The sequence below is a fragment of the Camelus ferus genome, chromosome 13, assembly GCF_009834535.1.
Source record: "Camelus ferus isolate YT-003-E chromosome 13, BCGSAC_Cfer_1.0, whole genome shotgun sequence".
Taxonomy (NCBI): Eukaryota; Metazoa; Chordata; class Mammalia; order Artiodactyla; family Camelidae; genus Camelus; species Camelus ferus.
The window spans coordinates 38,744,206-38,762,627 of NC_045708.1; the positions used below are offsets into that span (position 1 = coordinate 38,744,206).

The following is an 18,422-nucleotide window of genomic DNA, read 5'->3' on the forward strand; positions in this document are numbered from 1 at the left end:
GCGGAGCGGTCCCCTTCTAGTCCCGGGGCCGAGATTTGAGCAGGTCACCATCCTCGGTTTACTCGTCGTCTCTAAAACGGGTTAGCGCCACCACACTCCCCTAACCTGAGAAACCTACCTGATCCACGTAAAAGCCCCTTCCAGGGCGCAGGAGCGGCTGGCACGTCTTTCCCTGGCTTGTGGAAGACTCGGCCACCCAATCAGCCTCCACCGCCCTCTTTGGACGAATGGGGAAACTGAGGCCCCGAGAAGAGAGAGCGCCTGTGCGCGTCACCCAGTGAGAGACGGAGAGTGCAGCAACCAGAGATTCCTCGGGCAGGGCTCTGGCGAAGCCGCAGAGACTGCTCCGGTCGGGTCACGGGCTGCACGCCTCACCTCGTGGGCGCTGTGAGAACCAGTTGCGCACAGGGACCGCGGACTGCGCACACACGGGCCAGGGCGCAGACCCTCTTTGATTCCCCACCCCCCACCCCCCAAGCCCTGAAAGTGGGAGTCGGAGGATGGACGCTCACTCGTGCGACTCCAACCCATTACAGGCACTAAGACACGCACACTCCCACGCGCAGTTGAGAAAATGAACCAATCGCGCGTGCAAACTCGCACAAAGTCAGTAGCCCATGCACGTCAGCTTCCACGCACACCACGCACGCTGCAAATGCACACTTGGGGACACGGCGTGTCACACATACTACCCTCATTCACCCGCTCAGACTCTCAGCAACACTAACAGCCGCAGTCTCATACTCCACATGCGCGCGCGCTGGGTGCCCTCCACAGAGCCTCGGGCCTTCCATCACCCCTCCTGGAAAAGGGCCCCGGGCCCCCAGTCTCTCTTTTCCCCTCGCGTTGCCCGCACCATCCCAAAACTCCTCAATTACAACGTCCCTGGGACACCAGCCTCGGATGTCGGGCCGGGCGACCGCCCCCTTCCCGGCTGCCGGCCGAACCCCATCTCACCTCTCCCCGGCTCACCTCGTTCGGACCGCTGCAACTCGCTCGCGGGGCGCAAGGCTCCGCGCGCCTCCACTGGCGCCGCAGCCCCCACAGCCGCCGCGTCCAGCGGGGCGGCACCCCGGGGCGGGGGCGGGGCCGAGGCCTACCTGACAGCCGCTCCAGCCACTGGCTCGCTGCGGCCGCCCCGCCGAGGCCAATCGCGGCGCGAGGGAGGGGCCTCCGCGCCTTGGGGTCGGGGCCAGCCGGGCGCTAGGCTGGGCTGAGGGTTTGACAGGCGGCGGCCGGTGGCAGCCGGCGGTGCTCCGTGCTGCCCGGTCCCCCTCCGCGGCTGCCGATCATGGCGGGGCGGCTGCCGCGGGCGGGAGAGCCTGGGCACGGTCTCCGGGGCTGGGCCGGCCAGGGTAGCGGAGCCCACTGGGTGTCAGGAGAGCCGACCCCAACCTGGCTCTTCTTTCCCAGTGGCCTTTACCAGTGGCTGAGGTAGGACCCTTCCTCTGTCAGGTTCAGTTTTCTCCCCGTCAGATGGGACCAGACAATCCTGCTAACGTGGAGGCAGTGGATGTGAAAGTGCTTTCAAATTTTCCTGCAGAATCCAACCCGCTCACTCCGGAGCTCCCACACATTTCACAGCGGTCTGCAGCGAAGTTGGGCCCCGAACCCAGAGCTTTCGAATCACTTTTCTTATGTTTTTGCAGTGTTTTTCACCGAAAAGAAACCAGGCTAGAGGGTCTCATTCCTAAGTTAAAAGACAAACAAAAATAGATACTTGGATCGCAACTAAAAAATAATCCAATTGAATCTGTGAATCTGTCTGGGGTTAGGGTCCCAACACCCCAATTTTTCGCTACCTCCCACAAGATCCCTACAGCCCTGGGGGCTGAGACCCACTCCTCCAAGTTCCTCCAGGGTCTGGATCCTGTTCCCCTGTATTCTGAGCTCCCCTCACAGACAGCAGTGTCCCAGCGAGCTCTGCCCAATGGACGAAGAACAAGACTTCTGGGAGACTGGAAACGGTAGCTCAGTTTCCTTCCATGAGCCTCAGTTTACTCCAGTGTAAAATGGGGCTATTCACCCAGGCCAGGCCTATCTTCCAAGGCTATTGGAGGCCCCAGCCAGGCCCTTAAGATGGTCCCTGCATTTCGTGTTGGCCTGCGCCACTCTACACTGTTGGCTGGTGAACTGGGCCCACTCCGAGGGCCCTGCCTGGCTCCCCAGTCTGTAGAGAGGGGTCTGGTCTCTTTGACCTTGGTCTCTAATTGAAAAATGTATGTGGAGCCCCTCCCTACTACACAGTAGGCAAGGTCTCACAACACAGGGTAAGAGACCTCAAGCAGCATCCTCGGATTCTTGGAAAACCAGGATTTTAGAATTACAGAATCCTAAAATCTGATTTCCTATCATTGATTAAATATAGCATCTTCCAGTTAGAGAGCCATCATGGTGAGAAGGACCTGGAGATTTAGTTAGACCCACCCCTACGTTCAGAGGTGAGAGGATGTGACTGGCCCACAGTGGCAGAGCCGGCCCTGGAATCCAGGCTTCCTGACTCCCAGTCCAGTGCTCTTCTTCCTATACCAGCCATCATGCCCCTAATAGGTACAGGATGTCAGCCAACCCCACCCATTACACACAGGCCAAGGGCAATGGGCTGCATAGGGCATCACAAGGGTCTTGCCTCCATCCAGGGGTTTGGACTGGAGATTACTGCTGCTTTTATGGCAGGAGGGTAAGAGGTAAAAAAGAGTAGGAGTAGCTCACCAACCCGTCCAGTGCACCACCAAGTGATCCTCCCTCATCCCCTCACTCTTCTGTAGGGGTATAAGCATATATTTAGCAAATGCTTGAGCCAAAAATAGACATCTCGAAGTTTAGGGTCTCCTGTGTCCTGGAGACATGAGGAAGGAGAAGGAATAGAGGTAATGGCTGTTTCACTGCTTCCCCTACCTCCATTTCTTGCTGCAAAAGAAGAATTAACATTCACTGGTGAACTGACTAGGTGCCGTGTACTATGGCTGACAGTCTCCATAGGTAATTTCATTTAATCCTGACAACTCTGAGAAAAAGAGGTTATCCTTCCCATTTTATAGGTGAGAGAATAAAAGCTCAAAAGTAAGTGAGTTACCAAAGTTCTCACAATCAAAAGTGCTGCCTCCCATATATCTACAGCCAACTGATTTTTGATATGAGCACCAAAACCACTCACTGAGGAAAGAATAGTCTCTTCAACAAATGGTGCTATGACAACTGGATATCTACATGCAAAAGAATAAAGTTGGACCCCTATCTCAAACCATATACAAAAAGCGGCTCAAAATGGATCAATATCCTAATATAGGAGCTGAAACCATAAAACATTTAGAAGAAAACATAGGGGTAATCTTTGTGACCTTGGATTTGGCAATGGATTCTTAGATGTGACACCAAAAACACAAGCATCAAAAGAAAAATTAAATTGGACTTCATCAAAATTAAAACCTTTTGTGCATCAAAGGACATTATGAGGATAGTGAAAAGACAACCTATAGAATGGGAGAAAAATATTTGCAAATCATACAACTGAGAAGACTCTAGTATCTAGAATATATAAAGAACTCTTACAATTCAACAACAACGAAAAACCCAATCCAAAAAATGGGCAAAGGGCTTGAATAGATACCTCAGCAAAGAAGATATACAAATACAAATGGCCAACAAGTACATACATGAAAAGATGCTCAACATTATTAGTCACTAGGGAATGCAAATCAGAACCACAGTGAGATGTCACTTCATACTAATTAGGATGTCTACAATTTAAAAATTAAAAACAAAAATAACAGAAATAACAAGTGTTGGCAAAGATGTAGAGAAAGTGGAACCCTCATACATTGCTGGTGGGAATGTAAAATGGTTCGGCCATTGTGGAAAACAGTTTGACAATTCTTCAAAAAAAGTTAAACATGGAATTACCATATGATCCAGCAATTCTACTTCTAGATATACACCCAAAAAAAACACTGTTGTAGAAACAATCCAATATTCATCAATGGATGAGTGTATAAACACATTGTGAATATATATATTCATAAAACAAGAAATGAAGTACTGAAAAATGCTACAATGTGGATAAACCTCAATAACATTATGCTAAGTGAAGGAAGCCAGACATAAAAGGTCACTTATTGGATGGTTCCACATATGTGAAATATCCAGAATAGGAAAATCCATAGAGACAGAAAGCAGATTAGTGGTTGACAGGGGTTGGGGGGCGGGACCAATGCAGAGTATCTGCTTAATGGGTATGGGTATATATTTCCTTCTGAGGTAATGAAGAAATGTTGAAACTGGGTAGAAGTGGTGGTTTACTAACTACATTGTGAATGTACTAAATGCCACTGAATTGTTCACTTTTATATGGCTAATTTATGTTATATGAATTTCACTGAAATTAAAAATTTTAATTGAATTGAAATTAAAAAATTGCCCACCGGAATTTAAAGCCTGGGCTTTCTTCATGCATTTCAGGACTTTCGTTAGGGGCAGTCCACAAGGGCTTCTACAATGGTTGTAGCTCTAGCACGATCAAGCTGAGGGACATGAGAGGTCACCATCCCAGGTTCTTGATACTACACCTGTCAAATAAAGGTGAAAACACCTGGCCCACCAGAGCTTCCGTGGAGACTCAATGAGAAGGTGGAAAAAGATAAAATCAACCAGAAAATGAAAAGTGATGATGATGATGATTAATGAAATACCCAACTTACTTCTCCTACCATTTCTAGAATTTGTCTTATAACTTGAAGATGCTCTTTTAAAAACCAAATAAAACAAACCCTGGAGAATCCCAATGTGAAACACAGTCACAAAGGGCCAGTGAGGATGTTTTACATAAAAACTCACATATGATTAGAGAATAAAAACCACTTAAACTAGGAATAGGAAAAAAAAACTTCCTTAACTAGGTAAGGGCATCAACAAAAACAACAGAACAAAACCTACAGCTAACATCACACATATACAGAGCCTGAATGCTTTCCCTCTAAGATCAAGAACATGGTAAGGGTATCTAACTTCAGTATTCCTATTCAACACTGTACTAGAAGTCCCAGCAAATGCAGTAAGGCAAGAAAAAATAAATAGAAAGGTGTACAAGCTGGAAAGGAAAAAATAAAACTGTTGACAGGCAACATGATCATCTATGCAGAAAATTTCATGGAATCTACTAAAATAAAAAAGCTCCTAGAACTAATAAATGAGTTTATTGAGATTGCAAGATATACTTTAATTTAAAAAAATCCATTGTATTTATATATACTAGCAATAAACAATTAGAAATGAAGTTTTTAAATGTCATTTAAAATAGCACTGAAAAATTATATACTTAGATATTAATCTAACAAAACATGTGCAGAATCTATATGCTGAAAACCACAAAATTCTGACAAAAGAAATTAAAGAAGATGTAAATAAAAGAAGAGGTATATCGTGTTCATGGTTTGGAAGATTCAGTTTTGTTAAGATGTCACCTCTCCCTAAATTAATCTTAGATTCAGTATAACTTCAATCAAGATCCCAGTAGGATTTTAAAATAGAAATCAGCAATCTGATTCTATAATTTATTTGGAAAGGAACTAGAATAGCCAAAACAATTTTGAAAAAGGAGAACAAAATTGAAGGACTCACTTCTTGATTCTAAAACTCACTATAAAGCTACAGGAATCATGACAGTATGGTATTATACATGTCAATCAATGGAACCCACATATGGGTTTCTATTCTATGGAACCCACGTATGGCCATATGCTTTTGTCAGAGGTACAAAAGCAATTCAGTGGGAGAAGATAGTCTTTTAACAAACAGTGCTGGAACAGCTACACATACATTTGTAAAAAATGAATCACCTGTACTTCACACCCTATGCTCCAAATGGACCAAAATGCAAAGCTACAACTTCTAAAAGAAAACACACAGAAAATCTTTGTGATCTAGGTTAGGTAAAAAAAGTAATTAGACAATGATGTCAAAAGCACAATCCATAAAATAAAAATTTTTAAGTGGGACTTTATCAAACATAAAAAATTTTTGCTCTGCAAAAGATTCTGGCTATGAAGAGAATGAAAAGACAAGCCAGAGACTGGGAGAAAATACTTGCAAATCATTTAGCCAACAAATGACTTGTATTCTGAATATATAAAGACCTCTTACAACTTAATAGAAAGAAAACAATCAAACATTCTAAATGGGGAAAAGATTTGAACAAATATTTCACCAAAGAAAATACGCAGATAGAAAGTAAGCACATGAAAAAATGCTCATCGTTATGGAATGCAAAGTATAAGCATGTTGAGATACCACTACACACCTTTAGAATGGTTAAAATTTAAAAACAAGACAAAAAGCTAACAATATCAAATGCTGGCAAGGGTATGGAGCAACTGGAACACTCATACATTGCGGGTAGTATTATTGTCATATTATTCCATTCCAGGGGATTTCCCACAGTTTATCATTTCTGCAACTGGGAGACATTTGGTTTCCCATTTTTGAGGATTACAAATAAAGCTGTTAAAATCTTCATGGACAGGTATTGATGTACGTAACAACATGGATGAATCTCAAATGCGTTACACTAAGTAAAAGAAGCCAGACTCAAAATACTACAGACTGTATGATTCTATTTATGTGACATTCTGGAAATGGCAAAACTATAGAGAACAGATCAGTGGTTGCCAGGAGTTAAGGATGGAGAGCTCCTGAAAAATCTGACTGCAAAGGAATGAGGAAATTTGGGAGAGGAAGGGTCAGTGAGAAAACTGTTCTGTATCTTATTGTGGAGATGTTTACACAACTCTGTGCTTTTGTCAAAATTTGTAGATCTGTACACTGTGAATTTACTGCATGTAAATTTAAAACAAAGAGTCAAGTTGATTACTCCTAAAAGTAGTCTCTTCTGAATGAAGCTTCAGTTTCATCAGACACTCTTTAGAAATAGAAACTGTTAAACGGCTTGGGAAGCCAAGTTCTACTAAACTCGTTTCCTCCCCGTCTCCCTCTCCTTTCTCTACTCCTTATCCTATGTTTTCTCTTACATGAATGATGGCACCACCAAGAGGGGACCCTACGGGTTAACCTAGAGTCCCTTCTCTCTCTCCATCCACAGACTCCGAGGCCCGTGACTCCTACCCACCATGCACCTTCTGTAAGTGTACTTTCTCTCCATCTCCAAAGCTGTGGCCCTTGCCAGCCTCATCATCTCTAGCGTGAACCATGGACCAGCTTCTCACCTGGGTCTCCCTGCCTCCATCCTAGTCCCTCCAGTCCATCCTCCTCCCTGCAACCAGAGTGGTCTTTCTAAATCACTGACCCAACCAAGTTGTTCTCCCAGTTTAAAGCCTTCTGAGTGCCCCTGGCTCTTTGGAGGTAAGAATTGTTTTATTTGCCTCTGTAGCCCTAGTACCAAGCCCAGCACCTGCTGTCCCTGCACACTCAGTGAATGATGGTTGAATAAATGCATAAGTTAATGAAGGAGTTATTAAAGATGTGCAGGTGCTCCAGAAACTCATTCAGAGAGGTCAGAAGACAATGGCTAAGAGTGCAAAGAGGAAGCACCAAGGTTTGTATCCCAATCTCTGTCCTCGTCCAACAATATTGATTGAGTACCTACCATGTCTCAGGCAGTGTCCTAGTGCCAGAGGTTCAGGGAGCTTCCTGCTGGTGAAGGACAACAAGTACTCAACTAACTGTACAAACAAATGCATGCTTACAAACAAGGATAAGGCCTGAAAGGAGAAATAAATGCTCATAGAAATGCTAGGAGAGGATGTGAAGTGGGGAGGAGGGAAGGGGGCTTGACAGAATCTGCAGGATCAAGGAAGTCTTCCCTAAGGAGGTGATGATTAAACTAGAATCTAAGAGGATAAGAAGTTACTGGTCATAGAGTTGAGAACCAAGATTCCTTCCAGGCAGCAAAAGAAGGGCAGCGTGGTTGGAGCCCAGAGTGAGGGAAGGGAAGGCACCAGATGAGACTGGGAAAGGGAAAGGGCTGGATCCAAAATCAATGAAGAACTTTGGGTTGGAGACTGACATGATCAGACCTGTTCTGAAAATATCATTCTAGCTGTTGTGCGGAAAATGCATTAAGAAAGGAGCGAGTGTGGATGCTGGAAAAATAGTCAGGATAAACCCCAAAGAGAGATGCTGAGGAGCCCTGGCTCTGGTGCCAGGAGTTGGCAGAGATGGGGAGAGGTGGCTGGAATGCAGCTTCATTGAGAAAGTAAACTTGACAAGCATGGTGATCGAGTGAAGGGAGTGAAGAGAAAGGAGAGGCTGCGTGTCTGGAAAAATAGCAGTTTTAGAGTTTGGAACTTTCCGCTGGGTGGCCCAAGGCATTCTTCATCCTTAATGGTGGTTTCTGGAAGCAAAGATGTCACAATTAACAGACTGCTAAGTTATACGTCTTCTTCACTCTCATTACTATGCAAATACATTTCCATAAAAACTTTAGTTGGTTTTTAGCACATCACTGTATTTGCAGGGAAAACAGAGTCAGACTTAAAATGCACATCAAACGCTGCTAATGAGGACAATAAGAATCGACAGTTTGAAAACTTATGAGGGACAATATGGGTTATCCATTTAGGAGAAGGGGCCTGTTATTTATGGAAGCACAGTGTAGAATGCCCTGTGGCAGCTTTTTTTAAATAAATTACTGCAGATGACACTACAAACATGTTTTCAACTCAGATGATGACCTACGAAGAGAGCAGTATTGGCTCTTATCACAGATGAGGAAGTTGAGACCTAAATAAATTAAGTGACTTGCCCGAGGTCTCAGCTAGCAAGTGGCAGATTCATGGTTCAGCCCTAGGTCTGCTTGATCCTAAATACCATGATCTTTCCACCGTGCCACTGTTACCTCATCTCCAGCTGAACCGGAACGTTCTCTGTCACCTGACCTTTCTTTTCTGTTCATCCAGAATGCCTTTGTGCCTGACCACTTTCACTTGGACCCATCCAGATCTAGAAGGCTCACCTCAAATAGTCCCTTCTCCACATAACCTGCTTCTCCCAACCAAACACCAACACACAAAGCCCCTCTTAGAGTACTTGCTTTCTGTCTTATGACATACCTGTCTGTGTACTTACTGTATTCCCAACAATAAATTGCAGGCCCTAGCAGGCACACACTTTCCATGTGTATGAGAGATAATCAGTAGTGTGTGGATTTGAACACATGTACTAAATTGTTTGAATAGGTCAAAAAGTTGGCAAATGAGGCTACAGCAATGTATATATGGAGTAAGGAATGAGATAGTTGATTATTCACATTTTTATTAATTAAATTCTTTCATTTATTCAAATAAGTATCAAGTTCATCCAGTACACACTAGTATTATGTAACTCACATGCTTATTTTTGAGTCAGTATTAAAATCATCTATATCTATAAACAGAAAGCATTCTGAGAAATAGAAGAATGGAACTATATTCATGAATAGGTTTTAAGTGAATCTTTCAAATACAAAAATCAATTTTGAGACATTTGATAGACATCTTGTATAATCTTTTCTTCTAAGGCTTTTTATCTCTTTTATGAAAACTATACTTACCTTACTATGTGATGAACTCACTCATGCAATGTTACAGTTAGAAGGGAACTCAAAAAACATTCAGTCCAATTCTTCTATTTTGCAGTTGAAAGAGAGGTTTGGTGATGAAATCTTGGCTCAAAGGCACACAGTTAGATAGTCCCAGAGATAAGACTAGACTTCATTTCTTCCAAAATCAAACTTGCAACTCTAGAGAAGAGACTGCTGGCAGCCTACTTTACTATTAATTCAGAGCCCCAGTAACAGAACCCCAATTTTATTTAGGGGTTACACACAACCTCTAAAGGACCTTTCCCAGACTCCCTCGTAGCCAGATGTGGTCATGTGACTATGCTTCAGCCAATGAGATGCAAGGGTAACTGTGTGGACTTTTAGGAAGTCTCCTTAAAAGGGAGGGGATATACCATTCTCCCTCCTCTTTTTCCCTCCTGTTGCCTGGAATGCAGATATAATGGCTGTAGTTCTAGCAGCCATGTGGGACCATGAGGATGAGGAGAACACCTTGGGGACACCTAAGTAGAGAACTAGAATGAGCCTAAAGCCCTGATAACCTCAGGAATTCACTCTGAGACAGCCTCTTTCTGGATCTTCTTTTATGTGAAAAAATAAAAGAATACATTTCTATGTTACTTAAGCTACCACTACTTTGAGTTTTTCAGTTATATGCAGCCAAACTTAACTAACCCATCTTACTTGCCCCACTAGAAAACCCATTCCTCTCCCATCTCAGTAAATGGCAATTTCGGTCTACCAACTGCTCAGGCCAAAAACCTTGGGGACAATATGAGTGACTTATTTTGTTTCGTACCCCACAACCATTCCACCAGCAATTCTCATCAACTCTTTCTTTGTAATAAACCCAGACCTGTCTTTTTCTCATTGCTCTCACTGCTGTCATCTGGCCACAGTTACTACAATTGACCCTTGAACAACACAGGGCTCAGAGGGGCTGACCCTCTGTAGGGAAATCCGCATAGTACTTAACAGTCAGCCACAGATTCAACCGACCACTGACTGTATAGCACTGTCGCACAGTCAGTGAAAAAAGCCTGCACGTTAGTGGACCTGTACTTTGCATTGCTTGAACCTGCATTGCTCAAGAGTCAACTGTATCCTTTTTCACCTGGTTTACAGCATCAGCTTCCTAACTAGTCTCCTTGCTTTCATTCTTATTTGCCACCCCTTCTCCCCAGTCAGCTTCCAAAGAAGAGCCAGATTTAATTTTTTTAACGTCATTGGGCCCATGTAACTCCTTTGCTCAGAACTTCCCAGCGGCTGCTCCTGACTCAGAGTCAGAGCAAAGTCCTTGTTGTAGCCGACCAGGCCTGACAGGATCTGGTCCCCTCCCACATCTTGGACCTCACCTACCACTCTTCCCCTCACCCGCTGAACCCCACCACCCTGTCCCCGTCACTATCCCTTGAACTTATCAGGCGTGCTCTGGTCTGCAGGTCCACTGCTTTTTGGAACTCTTCCCCCAGATATCCACGTATTATCTCTCTTACCTCATTCAGGCTTCTGGCCAAACATCACTTTATCAGGAAGGCTTTCCCTGGTCACCCTATCTAAAACAGAATCCCACCCCACTATCTCCTATCTACTTGTTCTCCAGCGAACTCCCACCACATGACGTTTGTTTATGTTCACTGTCTATCTCCCCCCTCCCCCCACCTCCCACCCTTGAGTTTTGCTACTCTGAGCAACTTGCTATCCCTGGGAAAACTTGTTAAATCCTTGCTGGCAACAAAAATAAGCCAGTTCCATCTTACTAGTTTATTAAGACGATCTATAAGGGTAATATGGTTTTCTGTTCTAATAATAACTATTATTATAGTTAACAGCATCCACAAAACATTTAAAAAATTGAAATAAGAATGATGGACAGCAGTACGCCAGGCCAATTTGTAAGACTGACTCCAGAACCAAATGTCCTTTTATAGCAGCCCAGAAGATACAAAGTCTTTTCTCACTGTTCTCATATGACCTCTTCAGTGAGAACGGGGGGGGGGGGGGGGTCAAACTGACCCCTCATTATCTGCTGATGAACACAGCTGTCCTCTCATAACTCTCTAGCTTTATGGAAAATCCTGATGGTGTATTAATGTCTTAAAACATGAATAAATAAAAGCCCACAAAAACAGATTTATCTTTTCATTCACAAACAGCTCATTTCTTGTCAAAGTTAGGAAGCTTTCCATTGGACTTATAAACTGAAATAAGAAATCTTTTTAGTAAACTATGCACTAAATAGGTCTTAACACTGAGACATTTTTGGAGACATTGTATTACTATTATTTGTTTTCATGTGAAGAAGGAACAAAGCCTGACAGAACATCATAGTTCAATCTTCAAAGAAGACCAAAAAGGCAAGTCTAGCTTCTTCAAGAAAATAATGGGCTGAAATTTGCAAAGGAAAAACAGCAAGCTCTTTCTAAGGTTTGGCCTCAAAAATACAAATTCCTCGCATACATTCTTGATGACTGGTACTTCAACCTGCTAAAATATTCCTTTTTGTTAAAAAAAAGAAAAAAAAAAAAAAAAAAAGACAGGTCCCAAGAAAATTAAGACCCTGGCTTTGAAAGCAGCTCTCTCTGCATCTGAATCCTATCTGTCCCTGGGCTAACCCTCGCACTTCTCCTGGCCTCAGGCTTCTCTTCTGGAAAACCGAGGAAAACTTCACAACCACCTGGAAGATCTTTGGCTATTAAAGATAATAGAGTACAGAGTGTGGAGCACAGGGTCCAGCTCCTAGTAAGTGTTCAATAAATGTCATCCTCCATAAGCAACTATCTCCAGAAGCCCACTCAAGCCATCAGCACTTTTAAATAAAACATATAATTTTTTTAGAACATTTGGAAAATATAGAAAAGTATGAACAGAAATCTCCCACCAGCACTGTAAGAATAAAATTTTCCTCAAACAAGAGATAAGTGGTGTGGACCATAGACAATTTTTCCTCTAACAACTTTGAAATAGTGACCTCTGCTGGCCATTGGAAAACATGAGCTTTCCAACCAACTCTCACGATTGAGCAAGAGTTGAGTCAGCCAGGCTTGGTCTCTCCCTGTCCCTGCAACAAAAACCAGGTGTTGCATTACAAGGGACAGAAATCGTCACAAGGGTTACCACGATGTAATTGGGATGTTAACAAAATTAAAGGCTGGCCTTTCCACTTGCTCATCCACCCAGAAGATTCTTTTTTTTTTTCAAACCTCGTGGTCTCCTATTTTTAAAATGTCATAATTGCATGCAAATGTTACAGCCGAAAAACAACGCAAGGGGCATTAAAAATCAATCTTCCATGTAAGCCTCAGATTTTCCAGCATGAAGATCCAAAAGCAGAAGTGGTGACAAATGTGTAGAAAACAGAGTGAAAAAGTCAGAATGCATCATTAAGAATATTACAACAAAAGGAAAAAAAAAATCTTTGGGAACACATGTCTGATTCAGCTGGGGTGAACAGCCAGCTACAAAGAAAGCTTTAAAAAATCCTGCAAACCTCTTACAGATATGACCCAGAAATCCAATTAGGAAGCAGTCACGACCCTTTTCTGCAGGCAGAAACATGCCTGATGGAAGAGGCTGCCCGAGACTGGCTGGGATATTTAGACATGAAACACATTCCCAACTCTTAAGGTATGAAATAAAACAGAGGTTGCAAACTGGCAGCCATAGGGCTATGTGGTTTGATTTGGCACTTACTCTATCTTTTTTTAATGAATGAGTTTCGAACACTTTTTCTAAATGGAGATTTCACAGCAAAATCTGAATCTCTGCCTTCTTGAAAACAAATGGGGAAATCTAGACATACCAGGCAAGCATTCTCCCATAGCAACAATCAACCAGGGCCAAGCAGCAGCCATTCCTTTAGATGGGGCACATGCTCTCCGGCTTGCTGTGTTCCCCATCCTGGTAGCCTTACTCATCACATGCCTTGTCTGGCTTTGGTAAGCTCTTGAGTCTGAGACCCTAGGTTTCTAAACACCCTAAAGCACTGATGATGAACTGAATTCAGTTAAAACAATTATCAACCATGTGCAAGTTCCTTTAACAGGCATTGGGGAATATAAATAGTAAGACCTGATCCTTGAACCTAAAGAACTCACAGATCACCATTTCCAGTGAGACCAAGTAAGTTGGTTAATTATAATATATTATGACATGTGCTTTGAAAGGTATAGAAGTAGTAAAGACAAAAGTGATTAAATTCACTTTCTAGCTTTTTGAGATGCTGCTCAGCCCGCTGATGTCCTGCCTTTCTTCTTTCCTAATATATACATTTAAGGGTATAAATTTCCCTCTACTCATGGCATTAGCTATGTCTCACAAGTTTCAACAAGCGCTTTCACTCCTTTAAATCATTTTTCTAATTTTCTAATCACCCATAATTTTCTGGGGGCAATTTTGAAGTATATTTCTTAATTTCCAAACATATGGAATAGTCTCATTATCATTTTTAATTGATCTCTATCTTAATTGCCTTACAAATATACTCTGAATCATTTGAATCCCTTGATATTTGTTGAAACTTGCTTTATGGATCAACATATGGCCAGATTTGTAAATGTTCACTGTGACCTTGAAGAGAATGCCTGTTCACTTGTCAGGTGCAGTGTTCCTTGTGCCCATCAGGTCGTTTGCTGATTGTGTCATTCAAATATTCTACATCCTTACTGATTACTAAAATCTACTCATTCTATCGATTACTGAGAGAGGTGTGTAAAGACTCTTGCGATAATTGTGGATTTATCTGTTTCTCCTTATAAGAGGTTGTCAGTTCCTGTTTTGTGTATTTTTTATTAAGGTATAACATACATAAAGTACATACATCTTACATACACAGTTCAATGAAGTTTTAACATGTATGTGCCCACATAATCAAAGTCAAGACACAGAACACTCCCAGCACCTCAGGCTTTCCTCTGCCCTAAGTCAATATGCTACTCCTCTCTCCATTATTATTCTGACCGAGGGTGATAACACAGTTTTACCTGTTCTTGAAAGGCATAAAAATGCAATCATACAGTACATATTCCTTTGTGTCTGGCTCATTTTTCTTAATATGATGTCTTTGAGCTTCATTCATGCTGTTACACATAGCAGTAGTCCATTCTTTTGATTTCCATGTAAAACTGCACTGCAAAAGTATAGCACAATTTATCCATTCTACTATCAACAGACATTTGAATTGTCTCCAACTTGGAGCTATTGTGAAAAATTCTGCTATAAATATCCTTGTAAACATGACTTCGGTGAGCACATGCACTCATTTCTCTTGGGCATGTAACAATTCATGGAACTGACAGGGCCCAAGTTTGGCATGTTTAGAGTTTAGACAGTGCCCGTTTGTTCACTCCTTCCAGCAACTAGGAGTTTTAGTTGCTCCACATCCCCATCAACACCTGTCGTTGTTAGTCTTTTTAACCTTTCCGATGGGTGTGTATTGGTATCTCAGTACAGTTTAAATTTGTATTTCCCTAATAACTAATGGCACTGAATACCTACTTTCTCTTATAAGCCATTTGAATATCCTCCTTTTTGAAGTGCCTGTTAATCTTTTGCCCATATTGTTTTAACATGCTTTGAGATCATGTTATTAGCTGCATTAACATTTAGAACTGTTACCTTTCTCATGCATTGAATCTTTTATTATTTTGAAGGGCCCTTCTTCATCTTAGTAAGGCTTTTTGCCTTATACGTTGTCAGAAATTAATACAAGTATACCCGCTTTCTTTTAGTGTTTGCATATTTGTCTTTCCTTTTCTTTTACTTTCAACATTTCTGTCCTTGTTTTAGAAGTGGCTCTTGTTGACAGCAAATAGTTCAACTTTGTCTTTTTGTTTAATGATCTTTGGTTTTTGATTGGAACATTTAGTTCATGTATATGTAACTGCAGATACTTTGGGTTTAAATCTACACCTTACTGTGTGCATCTTCTTCGTCCTGCTTATTCCAGATTTCTTTTTCCCTCTTACCTATTTTCTGTTATTTTTTGTTATTCCATTCTTTCCCTGTCTTAGCTTGAAACTTTCACATTCTTTTAGAGGTTATCCTTGTGTTACAATGCACATTTTTAATATATCAGAGTTTACCGTTGGCACTTTTACTCTATTCCCAATGTAAAGACCTTAAAGTCTCAGATGCTGATTTCTTTGCCATTTTGTGTGTACTTTAATTTTCTATATATTTAAAACCCCATCAGACATTGTATCGTAAGTCAATAGTCATATTTACCTTTTTCGTTGTTCTTAATTTCTTTCTGCTTCTCTGACTATCCTTCTTTCTTCTCCTAGAAAACACTACTTTTATAAACTAAGTTCCTTGTAGTGTAACTTGTTCATGAAATTTCTCAGCTTTTGTCTGAAAATGTTTTGAATTTTCCCACCATTTTTTTAGATTAATGCTGGATATGGAATTCTAGGTTAGTGAATTTCTTTCTTTCTTTTTTCTTTTTTTGTTAATGGAGGTACTGGGGATTGAACCCAGGGCCTCATGCATGCTAATATGTGCTCTACCACTGGGCTATATGCCCCTCCCCCCAGGTTAGTAAATTTCTTAAAGCACTTTAAAACTTCCATTCCATTCCTTCCATTGTTTTTGTTGAAATATTAGCTAATGTCTAACTCATTTGAATGTGGTCTATTTTTCTCTCCTGGTTACTTTGAACAATTTGTCTTCGGTCTTTAGTACTTTTACTATGATGTACCTCAGTGTACATTCTTTTTATTTACCTGTTCAGGGTTCATAGAGCTTTCTCCATATGTGGTTTGCTATTTATCAATTTTAGAAAGTTCTTTGCAGTTAAATCTTCAGAATTGTTTCTGTTCCATCACCTCTCCATTCCAGGATTCCAATTACATTGACAAACTTTCTCATTATACCACCTCTGTCTTAATCTGTCTTCTATATTTTAATTTTTTTTTTATTTTCCATGCTTTATCGTGGATAATTTCTTCTAATCTACCTTGTAAGTCATTTTTTTCAGTTACATCTAATCTGCAGGTAAACCCATCCAGTGACCTCTTAATTTTAGTTATTCTGTTTCTTTTGTTATTCTCATTCATGTTGTCTTGTCTCTTCCTGTGACTGGTTATTTTTAATTGTGTGCAGACATTGTATTTACAAACTTGTTTGTAGAAATAACTGAGGGCCAGGTTGTTGTTTTCCTAGGGAGGATTTATGATAGCTTCTCCAAGGACCTAGAAACACTAGCAAACACAGATTACTGCAACTAAATTTAATGAGGATTCTAACTCAATTAGAGTGCAATCTACTTCCTCTTCACCCTTCTTCTAAGGGTCTCTTTGGGGTTCCAACCCAAAGCAAGGGTACTTACCAGCCCCTCTTTCCAGGCCCTGAACCCTGAATTCTGTCCCCTGTGTTGGGAGGCTCTGGAGCCTGCCCCTACCTGCCACTCTATCCTGACCAACAAAGGTGAGTTCTCAGAAACCAGGCTGGCATTGCATGACCCTGTCCTTGAAGCCTAATTAGACCTTTGAACACTTGATCCACTTAGGCTAATTTCTTTCTAATGGGAATTTGGTTGGCATTCAGGAACAGCTGGTTGGGGGAGGGTGATAGCTCAGTGGCAGAGTGCATGCTTAGCATGCACAAGGCCCTGGGTTCAATCCCCAGTACCTCTACTCAAAAACAGAAACAAAAACAAAACAAAACAAAAAACAAATAAAAAAAACATAACTGGTCAGTCTATATTATGTGTAAATTCAGGAGCTAGAGGGCAGACAGAGAGAGTGGTAGAAAGCCACTAGGTGGGAGAGAATAAAGCTTTGAGGCACAAAGCAGAGAAGAACCATTTAGAAACCCTGAGAGCTTTCCAGGTTCTTCATGGGGCCCAGAAGCAAATCTATACTTGTGCTCATTGAGATTCCTATGCTCTTAGGAGTCAACTCCTCTCCTTATGCTTAAGCTAAGTAGAAGTGAAAACTGTGTCTTTGCCACTAAGAAACATAATACAGTTAGGAGGAACTAGTGTTTCAGATTCTTTGAAGACCATTGTTACTAATAAATTGAGAGATTAAAAAGGGTAAGTCAATCACAAGTCAACTATCTTCAAAAGACTGTCAAATAAAAGCCTGTGATTTAGAGGTCATCTTCCAATGTTTCTCTGCCACAGACATCCCCCGGTTCTTCCAGAACTTTCTTACCATCAGGATCACTTGCAAGGCACACTCAACAGCATCTGGTAAGACTTGTGTGCAGAGAGAACATGAGGAACTGAAGACAAGGTTGGGCTACACGGCTCCTGCAAAATAATGCAAGTGACAAAAGGGGCTGGAATCAGGACGCCTAAGGAGATGCTGCACGTCAGGCAGGCTAGGAATGGAAAAGATGCTCATCAACAGCCAAACAGCAAGACACACCAGTTTCGTACATTAGTAGAGAAAAGGTCTTTGCAAGCAAGGGTTACCTCCACTTACTTCTCTCACACAAGGCAGTGAGCTCTTCTGAGGGCAAGGTCTATGATTTTGTACCACCAGTGCCTATCACGGGCCTGGTATACAGCAGGTAGTGAGTAAATGCTGAATGAGTAAATGGATGAATCAGAATTTTACAAAAACAGGTCTACAACGGTCTACCACACCTTGTCTTAAACTCCTGAGGCTAGATATTTCAGAATAAAGAATTTTTCAGATTTTTAGAAAGGTAATAATGATGTATGTTACATAACGCTCCCCTAGGGTCTGGGACAGCACCTCATAATCAAACATACTACACTGAATGTAAACACAGTCATACTATGTGGAATACATTAGGTCTACAAATAGCTAATATCAGATAAGGTCAGGTTTAGCTGCCAAACATATTTTGTTACCAAACTTTCCAATTAAAAAAACCTTTGGATTTCAGAATTATAGAAGTT

The 18,422-nt window shown here is 41.8% G+C and overlaps 1 protein-coding gene across 6 annotated transcripts in view; it reads right to left on the reverse strand.

The window, feature by feature from the left end:
* Nucleotides 1-1,075, reverse strand: part of GLIS1 (GLIS family zinc finger 1) — a 210,960-nt gene extending 209,885 nt beyond the window's left edge. For 4 of the 6 annotated variants that reach the window (XM_032494319.1, XM_032494318.1, XM_032494320.1 and 1 more), the window contains exon 1: nucleotides 973-1,075. The gene's annotated coding sequence lies outside the window, so the exon portion shown is untranslated. Of the gene's footprint in view, nucleotides 1-118; nucleotides 265-957 lie in introns of those variants that run through there. The other 2 variants (XM_032494317.1, XM_032494316.1) reach the window with 2 other exon arrangements.
* Between the last annotated feature and the right edge of the window lie 17,347 nt (nucleotides 1,076-18,422).